General features: G+C 36.0%; 1 long non-coding RNA gene across 1 annotated transcript in view; it reads right to left on the bottom strand.

Moving 5' to 3' along the window:
- LOC140696628 (uncharacterized) overlaps positions 1-14,134 on the bottom strand; it is a 229,391-nt gene that overhangs the window by 90,686 nt on the left and 124,571 nt on the right. The window contains exon 2 of the long non-coding RNA XR_012073133.1: positions 855-994. This is a non-coding gene — a long non-coding RNA (uncharacterized lncRNA). The remainder of the gene's footprint in view (positions 1-854; positions 995-14,134) is intronic.

The following is a 14,134-nucleotide window of genomic DNA, read 5'->3' as shown; positions in this document are numbered from 1 at the left end:
AGAGTCCAAGATTTGCAGATACTAGATACTATATATAAAATAAACAAGTTTCTACTGTGTAGAACAGGGAACTATATTCAATATTTTATAGTAACCCATAATGAAAAAGAATATGAAAAGAAATATATGTACATGCATGTGTGACTGAAACAAAATGCTGTATACCAGAAATTGATAGTTGTTAAACTGACTGTATTTCAATAAAAAATGGAAAAAAATACACAGTTTTTAAAAAATAAGTACTCCTTCATAATAAACTAATTTCAAATAATAAACAGAAGTATAATTTTAGTTTTTTTGAATAATGTATCTTTGGACATTTAATATTTTCAAACTTAAAACACAGCTCCTTTTGGTGAAGGAAAGTTTAAGTAATATATAATATAAACATAATATAAACAAACATTATGCACACTCACAATTTAGTTAGCTTTAATATATATTCTGAAATTGGTATATTCTAAAATCACATAAGAAAAATCATTTGTTTTACGAGGATGCCTCCAGCCAATAGTAACTTATGCCACCACTCCCACCATTCTGTTTCAGGATATATTTGGGCTCACAAACATATAATTAAAACGCTTTGTCAAACAATAAAATACCAGGATTTTAGATGGAGACTTATTTATCAAGAATGAAAATATAAAGAATGACAAAAAAGGTTCTAAAACTCAATTTTAAAATTCACAGAGCCACTGCCACAAGAAATGTTTATAATCAAAGGTTTGACTTTCTCCTTTTCTGTCTTGCTATCTTTTGCACCAGTTACGTTATGAAATACGGCCACGTCAACTCTAAAGTAGATCATCCCATTCCATCAAAGAAAATCAAGTAACCTGAAAAGGTCTCACCTCTATGTGGTGGAGAATTATCCTCCAACTGTCAGCTGGCCATGTTTCAAGGATCCGCTTGATCAAGGCTTCCAATCTTTTGAAAAGAAGTATCAAAAGCCAAATAGTATTGCCCTGCAGTCACACAGAAATCCGTGGACCTGAAAATCACAAATACAGCAGATTGAAAGATCCGTTATTTGACACCAAGTCAGCCTCCTGAAAATAGTGCCCTTACCATGGCAGTCGGTGTTAAACAATAAATAGCAAAGTTTCCTTTGTAAATCCCTGCCTTCTCTTTCAGGAACATGCTGCTAAAATGATTCTGACTGAGCATTCAAGGATCTGGGGAGCCGGGCTTAGAATCACCTTTTATAAGAGCCTAATGTACGTATGTGCTACTAGACAAGACTCAACTTCTACGTCTTCAAGAACTGCCACTGTGGCTCAGAATTCATGTATTCAGTAAATATAATCTGGAAAATTATGTAAAATATGACCTTTCATCAATAAAAACTTGTGTCACAAGGTAAGAAGATACTGAGTGACTAAATGATTATTTAGTTATGTTCCCTCTTACTCAGTACTAAATAAAGTAGCCAAAAAAGAGTGAGTTCATCCTCCTTATGAATAAGCAGGAAAAGAACAATTAAGTACCGAGCACACCTGCATTAACGGATGGTATACAGTAGAGCTATGAAATAGGTCTTGTTCTCTTGATGCTATTTTGCAAAGCATTTTGTAAGAATTTGTAAAAATTAAATCTTGTTCTTTGCATGGCCAAAGATTACTTAATATTAGTTAAAGGTAGATCTTTAACAGAAAAATCACTTTGACAAAGAAAATACTTCGGTTTGTGTTTTGCATATGAGTGAGGAGACTACCATTTCTACATTGCTTGCTAATCGACCCCATGGAAACCTCATATTGGGCTGGTAGTTGGCCTAAATGAAACGTCTGATAGTGAAGGTCAAATTAAGTATCATCAAACCTTTAAAAAAACTTAAAATGTGCAAAATTAACCAGAAGCCAAGAAGTAACTATTTGGCACTGGGAGTATTTAGAAAGATAAGTAAAAGAAGACAGTTTGGGCAATTATCTTATTTTCTGTGTCCACTTTTTAAAGGGGGGAAATAATCACTACATCTCAATGTATTAAATGCTTTAAGCTAGAATTGACCACATTTTAGTCTCCCCTGTTTCCTTAAAGCTAACTGTAGGCTGTCAGCAACATGAATCCTAAACTATAGGAGTTTTGAGTAAAACAGGTACTCACAGAGCCCTAGCATGACAAAAAATAGCAGAGACCTACACAGATTGTAATCTGATGAATTTTGAGAACAGAGCAAAAATAGCCCAAACGTCAGCAGTGGTGTTTAAATGGAGAATATATGGATTGTTCTTCGGTTCTGAAGGATGAGGAAGTAGGAATATGAGGGGATTTAATTTCTACAGCAAAGTCCATCTCCAAAATGTTTCTTAGAAGGATTGGCTTCGTCTGTTGTTCAGAGACTTGTCTGATTATAAGGACCACCTACCACACTTGTAAAAAATACAGATCCCCAGCAATGTTCTCCACCCCTCACCCCAACTCTAATTCTTATCCAGTAGGGCTGGAATGATACCACAATCCATATTTTTGGTAGGAGCTCAGGTAATCTTACAACATTATAATGAAGCAGATTTAGGAAACCTTCCCAGTCTCTTTAATTTTTCAACTGTGCACTTTATCAACACACCTGATAACTAATCAATCAGTATGGAATAAAGAAAACCATCCTCATTCAAGTGAGCAAGAGCCAGGAGAGAACACATCATATGTTATTTCAATGGCACCAGTCAGGAAACAGAATGGTTAGTTTATGATTTTTGCTCTCTCAAACATTACTATTATCATTTTATTAATGATAATGCTAACAAAAATTGATTACTAAAAGTCATAGCATGTTTTCATCCTGTTATTTGACATGGATGTTTTCATTTAAATAAAATATTTAAAGAAATGTATTTGGTGTCTTATTCCAAGTCTTGATCCCATTTTCCTAAATCTTCTCCAAAACAGCAGTTTAATAATTCTCAACAAGCAGCACTGCAATTTATGTAATTAAGATTAACTGGCCTTTACTTTTTTGATGTGACCCAGTTGTCTCATATTGAGATTCTGAGGCCATGTTCAAATTCAATTTAATAAAATAGCCTATAAATCAGAAAAAAAAAATCAGAAGACATCATTTTGTAATCTTAAACCTTTTTTAAAGAAAAGTAACCCTCAGTACAAGTAATTCTTTTCCATAATTATTAAAAGTATTTTCCACTGAGAATTTTGGCTGACCCTCTTACATTATCAAAAGGATGCCAACATTTGTTCCTCAAGTACATGAATCTATTTTCACTTTGAAGAATGAGCTCAAGTTTTCTGCTCTCCTTAGAAGGCCAACTGAAAGCACTGTCTTAAATAAGGCTACATCAATCTCTTAAGTTGCTCTCGGTACTTCTCTGATCAATGAACTGGGCCACGCAAAGGCTACATAATTGAATTGTATGAACTCTATACTTCATGGAATTGGTGTCATCAAGTTTTCTATTAATAGGACTTTTGGCTTTTGTCAAAGGGTCAAATATGAAATAATACATTACTATTTTTGCTTCAAGAATATATTGTTGGAAACATGACATATCCTTATCATGACTTGCCCTCTATATAAATCCTCACCTAAGAAATCCCTTGAAGAAATTATCATCAGGGAAAATATGGCTTTACCTTAATAGTTGATATACTTTTTCTGTCTAGGTAATAAAAAATTATGTAATTGGACATATTCCACTTTCTAATTGACAGTAAAATCGGAAGCTCAAATTTGAAAGCTCAAATGAAGTAATGATGTTAATCCTTATAATATACAAAGACATAACCTCTGTGTGAACCTACACAGATCCACACACATCCACACACAAATTGAATTTACCTTTCCTTTTTTCAATTTTACATAATAAAAAAATTCTGATTCTTCTCTTTCACTTTTCAAACTTTTCAAAATAATTCATCTTCAGTAATTTGTGAGACAAAGAAGGATTTTCTACTTCCACTAATAGTAGTACTTCTACTCTCAGTACCATTACTAACCAACAACGATTTACTGAGCATTTACTCTGAGTTCAGTTATCAGGTGAGAGAGCTATGGTCATTTCTGTATTACAAATTAAGCAATGGCAGCTTAGAGAGATTAAATAACTGATCCACAGTGTCACCACTAGGAAATGTCACCTGCAGGTTTTGAAGCTTGGTCCTAGGCTCTAATTTAATCCCATACACAAACCACTGTGGCGTGCTGTAAATCTCAAACATTGTGATGTTAAAGAAAGTAGTAAATTCTGTCAGTTTTGGCAGAATAGTATGATTATTTGAAATCATAAATAAATCATTGCTATGTATCCTTACTTTCCATTTTCAGTCAGGGATATTTGTGTCTTACAAACACAGATTAGTACCCACTGCACTGGTTAGAGGCCATGCCCCCTTCCTTTTAGTTTATACTGTAACAATTCAGGAGTTTAGTCCACAATTGTGAGAAAGAAAACTGCTTTTAAACATTTGTCAATTAAAAAAAATTACAAATTAAACAAACAAAAATTTACTTAACTGTTCTAGGCTGAAACACAATTCTTCTGTCTCACTACTAACAAACTCATACTGCGTTAGACTCCAGAGTCAAATGGCTGAGACAGATATCAGAGATACCTACAGTGAGCTGATCTGACATGATTCCTCTCAGATCCTAAGTCCCTCCTCAGATCCTAACACCTATTCTAAGCTGCCACGTACAAAAGGTACACCCTTATATTTGTCTTAACAGAAAGTTAGTTTCTTTGCAATGGTCTCCTTTGAAAAACAGAACTGCAAATGGCACATAGAAGGTGGCCATCTACATTTCCTGCTAGTGGTAAGCATAAATTAGGCTGTGGATTCTTGGACTACTGCCATGAAGACAGGTGGTCCTCTACATTTTTATTCAGGGCTCATATTTCTAAGTGCTGAGAAACCACAATGATAGATGACATAAAATGCATGGCTAGATATTCAAGGAATTAGTTTAAGTCAAGTATTCATCAATTCTATCTCCTAACACTTGCTCTCTGGAGTTAGAAACTGGATTTTCAGATGTCCTAGTCTATCAAGTCACGTCATGTTAGACCTCAAAGCTCTGTGTGGAATTTTCTATAAGGTCTGTTCCTTACTTCCATAGGGAAATGAAAGGCTGTTCCTGTGAATATGAACCACAAAGACTGGCAATTTATATCCGTTTTCTCAGACTATTTATTAGCAAAAGTGAAACAGCAGAAACCAGTTTTTAACCTTACACGTGTGACACATACAGTCTGAAAATGTACTTTTATTGCTTTACATGTATAACTTGGTAAAGTCAACAGTCTTCTTTAACAGTTACTCTTAATGTTGTAAAAGTGAATAGAGGTCATGAAAGTTCCATATATGCTCAATTTGTATCAGCGAGAAACCATTATCAATCATCCTATCATTCTATCACCACCATGTCATGTCTTTTTCTTGGCTTCCATATCTGATCAATCATAAACGCTACTGATTTAACTTCCTAACAATATTTCAAAACCATCTCTTTTCATCACCACTGACATGGCCATTGTTCAGGCGACTAACAGCTCTAGTCTGATTAATGACCCTTGTCTCCTAACTGGGTCTAGGTCTGCCCCCTTTTCAATTGTCCTGCATACCATTACAGTGTTATTTCTAACAGCCAGCCTAATCATGCCCCTTTCTCGATTAGAATCCTTTAATAACACCTAACAGATAAAAGGAATAAATCCTAACTGCTTAGCATGTCACAAAAGGCCTTTAAAATCTAGCATCTGAGCACCCCTCCAGCCTTACTGCTCATCACTCACTCCACTCCTCTACCCCAAGGATTAGTAAAATGCTTTACACTCAATAGATAATCAGTATTTGTTGAAATAGTAATTGAATTGTTTAAAGACACTCATACACAGAAAAGTCAAGTGACTTGTTCACTATCAATACAAGCTGCTGTGGCTAACAAACTTTTTTTTTATTATTACTGTCTAAATTTATCAAATCATAAAAGTAGTATACAACTGCATTGCTGTTTACAGAATACATCCATTAGCTCACACTTTAAAGAGGCAAGGGTTGGTATTCCTGAGTAAAATTTCTTTCTCCTTTCAATAAGACAGATGATAAAAACTGGATAAAAATGGATCCAGGTTCTGAAACAAGTTAAGAAGTTGCTCCTGTATTCACATTCTCGATGAATACCTTTCCTCAGTTTGGCATTTCACTATATAGGCACATCCATTCAGACCATGTGCTGTAAGCTGCCTTGCATAAGCTTCCCCTATGGGCTATTTCAGGGAAATTGCCAGCTTTCAAGGGAGGTCTTGGAGTAATGTGTGGGCTCCAAGCAACTGTGTGCTACTTTACCGTGATCCCTTTTGTCTCTGACAATTTGCAATTCTATAAATCACAACATAAACATAATTTTAAAATAATTTTATTCACATGTTCCAACTCTCCTAGGAAATTTCACTGTGCTTAATGCAGTTAATAAATCATTAAATAAACCAAATGAAAGCAGAATGTGATATAAATAGACATGAAAGGCTTTCCCTGGATGAAATTTATGTTTACAAATGAGCCAGGAGACTTGACCAATGGGAAGGCAGTCGGATTGTCTTTGGGGAAAGAAAAGGCAATATACAAACAATTGCATATGGCTCAATGTTAAAATATCTCCTGCCTATTTCCCCTGACATATTTACAACTATTTAGCCTAATAAGTTTATGTTTCATTTCCTCTGAATCTTAGAACATTTTAATGTTACCCTTTGACAAGAATCATCATAGAGTGATAAGATTTCAAGCTCATGTAAGTGCAAAATACTGAATTATGATTCTTTCTGCCTGAATACTTTAACGTTCTCACTGCATTTCCTCTGTTCTTGCCAGCAGCCCCAGTATTTTAGCATGTACAGTAAATTAAATATGATTCTTGCCCTCGGTATTCAGTGCCAATATGTGTCGAAAATAAAGGCTTGTCTTCAGTCTTCTCTTCAGCCTTGCAATCTCCAATTCTGGTTTTGAAGAAGTTAAAAGATATAGCTAATTATGTCGATAAATGTTATGAACATTCTTAAGAATATCACTGGCAATTAATTTTATTAAAAACATATACTATACAGCACTTTCTAGTAAAAAAAAAGTCACTGAACAATAGGATGATTTTCTCTTAACCATATGAATAGTGCAGATTCAACCAGTTTTCCTCTCTTACATTCTTAAATGGTATAGTCATATCTATAAATTACGGAGTGGACAATAATGCTAAATGAAGAGAAAGAATGTGGAGAAAGATTTTCATTTTCCTGAAACACATTTTTAAGTAAAGATTTTGCTATTTTGGTTGTATCCGGGATTGCAAGGCCCAGTACTGGCTTAAGTACAATCTAGTTCTCAGAAAACTACCTAATCTTAACTAACCTTTAATTCCTTAATCTGAAAACTAGAAGGGTTGGAATGGACAATTTAACCTAAGTGTTCCCTAAAGCCCCTTCTACTTGCAGCATTCTGCAATTTCATTATTCCTCTTGTACATTATAACTTCTCAGTTCCACTGTGCTAATTTTTATACTTGTCAGAAATGTGTTATTTATTTTATTGATAGTTCAATGTTAAAAGGAGTATCTTCTATGCATGAACATTAAGAGAACATAACATTTTCCTATTACTCAGGAGGAAGAAACACCCCAGAGAGACAAGATACATCATAAACACTCTTACAATTATTGCCTCATATTTATTATGACCATGCCTTGAGAAAGGGGGATCTGAATCCTCTTCTTCTGATTGACAAGGAGACAAAACAGTTATCTAAAGATTTTTTTAACTGGCCATTCAAGACAATAAAAATTTTTGAAAAGACTTATAATGGCCAAATATTTATGTAGCATTTATTAAAAAAAATTCAGTGACTTCGAAAAAATATGATCCAAATAATCTTCACATTTGGGGTAAGAATAGGTTTCCTTATATATATATCAATATGATGGCACTAAGGCATTAAGAAAGCTATTTGATTCTCTGCTTAAGAATACCAATTGAGTTCAACTGTTTTATACAGGCAATGAAGAAAATACTATATATAGTAGAAACTATCTCAAGGTGTCTGCCCCTCCCATATCTTCTTCTTTGAGAAGACCCTCCACTGTCACTTGGCAGCCATTTTTTCACTTTGCTCCCTGTCCACAGCTGATTGGATTAAGACTGGAAACTTTCCCAGAGCATAATAAATCCATTAGCTGAGCTGTTACAGTCAAAACTCCCATAACTGGCTCAAAAGACACTAGCTATTTGGTCAACAGCATTCAAGCTGGAAGGACCTGTAACCTAGGAATGGGTGCTTTATGCACCCTAACATATCAAGAGATGAAGGTGGGAGAGAGGGAATGCTATTTTTCTACCTTTAGTTTATATTTAATAAATTAATTAACAAATTACACCCCCAATAAATTCTCTTTAACTTAATCAAATTTGATTTCACCTTTATTCCTTCCAACAAATTCTTCCCTAAGACCAATGACTCTCAACTCATTTCATGATTCTCTCCTCAAACTCTCTTTTACTGAACCAGTATTGTGTCTGGTAATGCCTACCAACATTTGCAAAAGCAGTTAAGGGTATAAAACACTAGGTACAAAAAGTCATCTAGTTCTATAAATAATAGCTTTAACCAATTACATAATAAGATGTAATTTCTTTTTTGAAAAAGATCAATGGCCATCCTAGTCAACTTTGAGAAATAAAAAGGAGCCAGAGCGTGACTCTAGACAGATCCTAGACTTTCCCTTTCTCCACTTCCTCTGCAGAAAGTAAGCTCTGGGTCTACAAGTTTTTATTAGAAAGTGATGGAAGCTAAAACTAACTCGTAAGAGTTTTTATTATTTCTAATTATTTGGCAGCCCCAGGAAAACACAGAACTACTATAAAATGCTTTTTTGTTTATAAATTTTAATAAATTAGAGTAATGGTTTAGCTTGCATCAATTTTGAAAAAGTACAAGAATATTATTTCTGACTTCAACAACTGATTTCTTACTTTAAATCCTTTTTTCTGTGTATATCCCTCTGGTTACATGGGGACATATGGGCACATGACATCAGTTAGAAAAGCAGAACCATTGTGAGTGGCACAGAATAGGGATTTATAGTAGGAGTTTGACCTAAGGCAACTTGGGAGCTGGTTAAACAATCTTTGTAAGACTGTCGCTTCTGCATCTGGTGCGGGGCCTCAGGTCAGCAGGGCAGGCAGGCTGGAAGGAAAGATGGATTTGTACTGGGGAGGGCAAGGATGAACTGGAACCAAAGTTGGTTTCTCACAGGCTCCAACTTTGATGATGTGATTGTCCAGCAGGAGAAGCTGGTACTCTTCAGGTCCTCAACACACACCTCGCTTGGGAGCTGAAGACCTGGCAGGAGCTAAAGAAGCTGCAGGCCCACTACAGTCCCAGGCTAACAAGGTGCAACAGCAAATGAACAGCAACGTTTTAGAGCTGCCAGCAGAGCACGATGCCCTGAACTGACCTTCCAAGCATAAAAGAATGTGCCTTTTGCTTCACTTCCACGGATCAGATCTCTCACCCAATGTCTCCCGCATCTCACGCTAACCTGGAAGTAGGTAGGCAGGGAATTCTGGGAAATGTCTTTCCACTTTAGCTGAACTGACATAATGCAAATCCACCACATTGTGGCTGTTGCTTGCTAACATCCCCTTATCAATGAGGAGAAATAGAGCCCAAAGCTTAACTTCATTTGACAAGTTACTCATGTGCTGAGATAAGAAAAACTTATATGGCCAAGTTTCAAGTTTCCAATTTTTTTTCATCAGGAACCTATCTGTGTTAATGTGTTAATAATTAATGTCAATAATTAGTACTGTTGAATCAAATTTAAAATCTGATTTAATTAGTTTCTTGCAAGCCACAACTTGGCACTTGATTTGAGTCTTTCTTTTTAGAGTCCTTCTTTTTATCTGTGTCTGTGTCCCTTGATCATAAGGTTGAGACCATATTTATTTCTCATTTCCTTCCTCTTCCCAGCTCTTTCTTGAGTAATTGCCAATAAAGTAAAACATAGTGCAACCTACTATGGTTACTTCCCATGACTCTAAATGGTTCAAATTGTAAAGAGAAGGTGTCTGATGACAAATAGCTTGGGCTTCTAAAATACATATTCAAAGGGAAGCTCTGTGACTGAGGTTGTTATACTGCACTTGTTTGAAGACATAAACATAGCACTTACTTTGTTTTACATTTCAGCTATTTGCAAAGCTTTTGTGGATTGTACAGTTCATTTTTTATATAGCATAAATTTAATAGTCTCCTACTATTAGTAGAGCTCTGTTTTCTCAAACACAGTTTCTTAATGTTTGAGAAGTCATGAATCCTCATGAGAATGTATGAAAGCTATGTATTCTCTCCTCATAAAAAATACAAATAAATACACACTGTACACTATTTTAGTGGAGTCAAGGACCCTCTGTAGCTCATCTACAGATTTTCTGAATTACTCACAGACCTCAAATTAAGAAAATTCTATTCTTGGGGGGAAGGTCTAGCTTAAGGGTAGAGCACATGCTTAGCATGCACAGGGTCCTGGGTTCAATCTCCAGTACCTCCTCTGAAAATAAATAAATCTAATTACCTCCCCCTCAAAATAAAAAGTAATACAATAATAAATAAGTAAAATATTAAAAAAGAAATTCTATTCTTGCTTAATGATGATAGTTATAGAGAGAAAAGCTTGAAATCTCTAGGATGTTAATTTGAATATATCGTATTACATTGAAATATCCTTGCAGGGAGGTGCTTATAACAAATTTTTTTTAAAAAAAACCTATGAGCATCTATACTAGGCACTGATTGTCATTCTGAAACTTGGTTTTGAGTTTAAAGGCTGCCTACCTCCATCCAAATGGTGTCTTTCATATTTTCATTACCATCTGACCACCCACCTGGCGTTCTAACAAAGTGCTATGCACTTAATAGATGCCCAACCCATACATTTTAATACATTTTAAACTACCAAATACTATGTGGATACTTTATTCTTTTTTATGAAAATGTTCTCAAATTTTCTAATCATATTTTTCCATTTGATCATGAACCTCAAAGTTATTTTCATTCCCATGTGGTGCTGAGCTAATATCAAGGTTTGGACACTGTAGACAATCTCCAAACCAGAAGGAGATATCTGTTTTAGTAATTGAGCCTGGTTACATTTGGAAAGTAGGTTCCCACATTTAAAAAACTGTCTAGTTCCACACGGAGAATTTTTTTTCAGCCTACACACATCTATATAGATTGTCCGTCATCTAAATCACAAAGCAAGGTTCTGATTTTTTAATTTGTTCTGGCATGAAATTGAGTTGTAACATCTGTTTTGCACATGTTTCACCTTTTTACCCCTTTTGCCCATGACTACAGCTTTTCTATCCAAAGGTTCACAACTGCAAATGTTTTGAAATCTTGATCCTTATTCTTCAAGATAAGGAATTTTGAAAAATCAGTTTACTGTGCTTAAAACTCAGTAGAAATGTTACAGTATCAAGGTGAGGAAACCCATGGATTAGAAAGAAGAATTTATAGGGCTTTTTTGTCTAAAGCTGGCTTCTCTTCATTGAGGTAGGGAGGAAAGATATAAATCATTACTACAGTATGACTATGCCCTTCTGAGAGCTGTGGTCCTGCCACATGGCGTTTGTACAGATCAGGCAATGTGGGCACCCAGACTTGATGCGTGAGAACACTTTTGGGGGTCAGCCAGAGCTCTGTCTCCTTGAACTTTAGCCAGGTGACTCCCAAAAGAGCAGGAAGAGGGAGAAGGGGTTGGGGGACTGGTACTGAGGGGCTGCACCTGCACAACGCTGTGGGTGGGGAGAGAAGACAGAAGTTCCTGCTGCACAATTTACTGAATCTTTTTTTTTTTCCTTTACCACAAATTTTCCTTTTCTTCTGCCCTCAGATTTGTAGCTGGCAAACAGGTTTTTAAATTCCTTGTCTCAAAGATCCTTGAAGCCATTTCCTTCATTCCCTGGAGAGATTCTGCAGAATGACTGGGAGGGGAGGAAAGAGGGTGGTTCTGAGAAAACCAAAGAGGAAAGGAGTGATTCCTGGGATTGGACACTGGATAAATGAAGTGTTTGGCTCCCTTGGGGGAGAGTGTGTGTGTGTGTGTGTGAGTGTGTGTGAGTGTGTGTGTGTGTGTGTGTGTGTGAGTGTGTGTGTGTGTGTGTGTGGTGGGGGGAGAGTGGTGTTACCCGCAGAGTCAGAAGCCATGTACGTAGCATACCACTGCATCAAAACAATAACCTCCACCTGCCAGTGTCCAGAAAGAAACAGACCTAAGTATGTCAGGAAGTTTAAGGGAATTGTGTTGAAAGGGCTTGTTCTGCTAGTCTGTATTATTGAGATTTTTTTTGAAGTATGGCTTTCTTTCTTAAAAAAAAAATATTCACAAAACAAAAATGATGATCTCCCTCAGTTGCTTTTCAAAATGAAGATGATTAGAAGAGGGCCAGTTGGAGCCACATAATTTAGGTTCCTCAAGCTGTCTTTCTCCTAATTACCGCAAGATTTCATCTCAACAGCATTATGGGAACTTTAAATATACCCACACATGCTAAAGCATTCCTTGAAGTGCAATCTTCTATGTAAAATAATGCTAGACGCCACCATAAAAGAAGCCAAACATGTGTTAAAATACAAGGTGAAAGTTAATAAGAAAGAATTCTCAGAGTAACTTTTTAACGTAGTCAAGATCGTGCAATTGTGCAAACTTATCGAACTCCTGGTTTCTCTCTACATATATAACTGGAAAGCTAATTCAAGAGATGTCACGTTAAACAATTTTTTAATTGTTCAATTCTTCAAGAAAGTCCACTATGTGAAAATATTAATTTTATATATATATATATGTGACGGCTGAGGAAAATAACCTGAAATCCATTATAAAACAATGTTGTAATTTGGTTGAACAATTCCTTGCTACGCTACTTTCACAATTAACATTTAAGAGGGGTAAACTGTTGTGATAGTACTCCTTTTGCAAAACAGTAACCATAGAAAGCACAAAGCTTTTTAAATCTGCCTAATTATATCTTCATTTACATGCATTTTTAATGAAGAATTCAAAGTAACTGCTAACTCTGGAATAGTGGTGTATACAAACCAATCTATTTTTGTTTAAAAAAACACGCAGCTGTCTCTTTGAGAGCCTTCAGGAGGTGAAGTTACATGACTCACCAGTGCAGGAAGTTGCCAGCATTTATGGTTTACACACATAATCATTTTCACCACTTGTTCTTTACATTCAGTAGTGAACGGCTAAACTCAGACATGCTGTGCTTGTTAGTGGAAAATAACACTACACTGCAGTCTAAAGACTTCTTTCATATTCAGCAAATTTCTGAAATCCAGAGTGTAAACATGGGTGTAAAAAATTCCATGACAGCCAAGAATCGCATCTTTTTAGTAGTAAAAAAAAAAACAAAACTTTCAGAGAAATGGCAGATATTTCTGTTTGCCGGCTTAGAATCACATTACTTTCATCAATATCAGGACGTTTTAGTTTGAATTAATGCAGAATTATGACCTGGAAAGTTATCAAGATACATGAGAGCATGACTACTAATAATGAGAGAGACTGTCTCTATCACAAATGGGAATGTTGAAATTCTATGCGTTATCTTGCATGGCAAGTAATATTTCTGCAGAAAATTTGGGGTGGTAAGCACGGACACGGAGCAAAGGACAGACAGCATCTGGGCAACAGGAGGATTGGATCCTTGCAGCTCGTGCTGTTCATGCAGGCAACTTACTCACTCCTCAGTGATATAATTATACTAATTACCATAAATTTGATGTGAAAATTTAATAATACATCTGGGAAACACATAGTTCAGTATCCTGCATATGAGTCCTTGACAACACTGAGATCATTGTGATCATTGCCAGGAGGCTGATGACCACTGTGACACATGCCTGTGCTCAGCCCAGCTCCCTCAGATCCTTCCTGATTTATGTAGATACAAGGCTTTCACTTCCAAAAGCCTCACCCATGACACCTCTTCGGAAGGCTGCCCTCGGGTTGCCACAGCCTACTTTTCCTGCCTGGATAGAGAGCAAGTGCTAGGTACCTGGAGATGTATGTCCTCAAGGGATAGCCTATGACCACTAATTTTCTCAAGACCCAGGTCA

The sequence above is a fragment of the Vicugna pacos genome, chromosome 5 (genome assembly GCF_048564905.1).
Source record: "Vicugna pacos chromosome 5, VicPac4, whole genome shotgun sequence".
NCBI classification, from domain to species: Eukaryota; Metazoa; Chordata; class Mammalia; order Artiodactyla; family Camelidae; genus Vicugna; species Vicugna pacos.
Note: the sequence above shows the minus strand (reverse complement) of the source record. Positions and strands in the feature narration are given on the sequence as shown.